Source organism: Otolemur garnettii, unplaced genomic scaffold, assembly GCF_000181295.1.
Source record: "Otolemur garnettii isolate 467f Iridium unplaced genomic scaffold, OtoGar3 scaffold00218, whole genome shotgun sequence".
NCBI lineage: Eukaryota > Metazoa > Chordata > Mammalia > Primates > Galagidae > Otolemur > Otolemur garnettii.
This window is the reverse complement of record NW_003852613.1, coordinates 557856-559933: the sequence shown is the minus strand read 5'-3', so window position 1 is coordinate 559933 and position 2078 is coordinate 557856. Positions and strand designations below refer to the sequence as shown.

Here is a 2078-nt window from a genome sequence, read left to right as displayed (position 1 = left end):
CAAACCAGGAAAGGATCCAACAAAGAAAGAAAATTATAGACCAGTATCATTAATGAATATCAATGCAAAAATAGTCAATAAAATCTTAGCAAACAGGATTCAACAACACATCAAAAAAATTATATGCCATGATCAAGCTGGTTTTATTCCAGGGTTACAGGGCTGGTTCAACATACGCAAATCTATAAATATAATACACCATATCAATAAAAGAAAAAACAAAGACCATATGATTCTCTCAATTGACACAGAAAAAGCCTTTAATATCCAGCATCCTTTCATGATCAGAATTCTTAAGAAAATAGGTATAGAAGGAACAGTTCTTAAACTGATAGAGGCCATTTACAGCAAACCCACAGCCAATATCATATTGAATGGTGTAAAATTGAAATCATTTCCACTCAGATCAGGAACAAGGCAAGGATGCCCACTGTCTCCACTGCTATTTAACATAGTAATGGAAGTCTTAGCCATCGCAGTCAGGCAAGAGAAGGCGATCAAGGGTATCCAAATAGGGTCAGAGGAGATCAAACTCTCACTCTTTGCTGATAACATGATCCTATACCTGGAAAATCCCAGGGACTCAACTTCAAAACTCTTAGAAGTGCTAAAGGAATACAGCAGCATCTCAGGATACAAAATCAATACTAACAAGTCAGTAGCTTATATATATACCAACAATAGTCAAGCTGAAAAAAACAATCAAGGACTCTATTCCTTTTACAATAGTGCCAAAAAAGATGAAATATCCGGGAATTTACCTAACAAAGGACATGAAAGATCTCTATACGGCTCAGTGCCTGTGGCTCAAGTGGCTAAGGCGCCAGCCACATACATCTAAGGTGGCGAGTTCGAATCCAGCCTAACAACAGTGATGGCTGCAACCAAAAAAGAAAGATCTTTATAAGGAGAACTATGAAACTCTGAGAAAACAAATAGCTGAAGATGTTAACAAATGGAAAAACATACCATGTTCATGGCTGGGAAGAATCAACATTGTTAAAATGTCCATACTACCCAAAGCAATCTACAGATCTAATGCAATCTCTATTAAAGCACCATTGTCATACTTCAAAGAACTTGAAAAAATAGTACTTCGTTTTATATGGAATCAGAAAAAACCTTGAATAGCAAATACATTTCTCAGAAATAAGAACAAATCAGGAGGTATCACATTACCAGACTTCAGGCTATACTATAAATCTATAGTGATCAAAACAGCATAGTACTGGCATAAAAACAGAGCAGTACATTTATGGAGCAGAATAGAGAACCAAGAGATGAACCCAGCTACTTACCATCATTTGATCTTTGACAAACCTATCAAAAATATTCAATGGGGGAAAGACTCCCTATTTAACAAATGGTGCTGGGTGAACTGGCTGGTGACCTGTAGAAGACTGAAACTGGACCCACACCTTTCACCATTAACAAAAATTGATTCTCATTGGATAAAAGATCTAAATTTAAGACATGAAACTATAAAAATACTAGAAGAGAGTGCAGGGAAAACGCTTGAAGAAATAGGCCTGGGAGAATATTTTATGAGGAGGACCCCCCGGGGAATTGAAGCAACACCAAAAATACATTACTGGGATCTGATCAAACTAAAAAGCTTTTGCACAGCCAAGAGCACAGTAAGTAAAGCAAACAGACAACCTTCAAAATCGGAGAGGATTTTTGCACTTTATGCTTCTGACAAAGATCTGATAACTAGAATCTACAGAGAACTCAAACTAATCAATAAGAAAAGAATAAATAACCCCATTTCTATGTGGGCAAGAGACTTCAACAGACAGGTGCATGGCCTACAAACATATGAAAAAATGCTCATCATCCTTAATCATCAGAGAAATGCAAATCAAAACCACTTTGAGGCTCGGCGCCTGTGGCTCAAGTGGCTAAGACGCCAGCCATGTACACCTAAGGTGGCAGGTTCAAATCCAGCCGGGGCCTGCCAAACAACAATGACGGCTGCAATCAAAAAATAGCCGGGTGTTGTGGCAGGCACCTGTGGTCCCAGCTACTTGGGAGGCGGAGGCAGGAGACTCGCTTGAGCCCAGGAGTTGGAGGTTGCT

The 2078-nt window shown here is 38.8% G+C and overlaps 1 protein-coding gene across 1 annotated transcript in view; it reads right to left on the bottom strand.

Annotated features, from left to right (window-relative positions):
- PPIL2 (peptidylprolyl isomerase like 2) overlaps positions 1-2078 on the bottom strand; it is a 36990-nt gene that overhangs the window by 25418 nt on the left and 9494 nt on the right. The window lies entirely within an intron of this gene.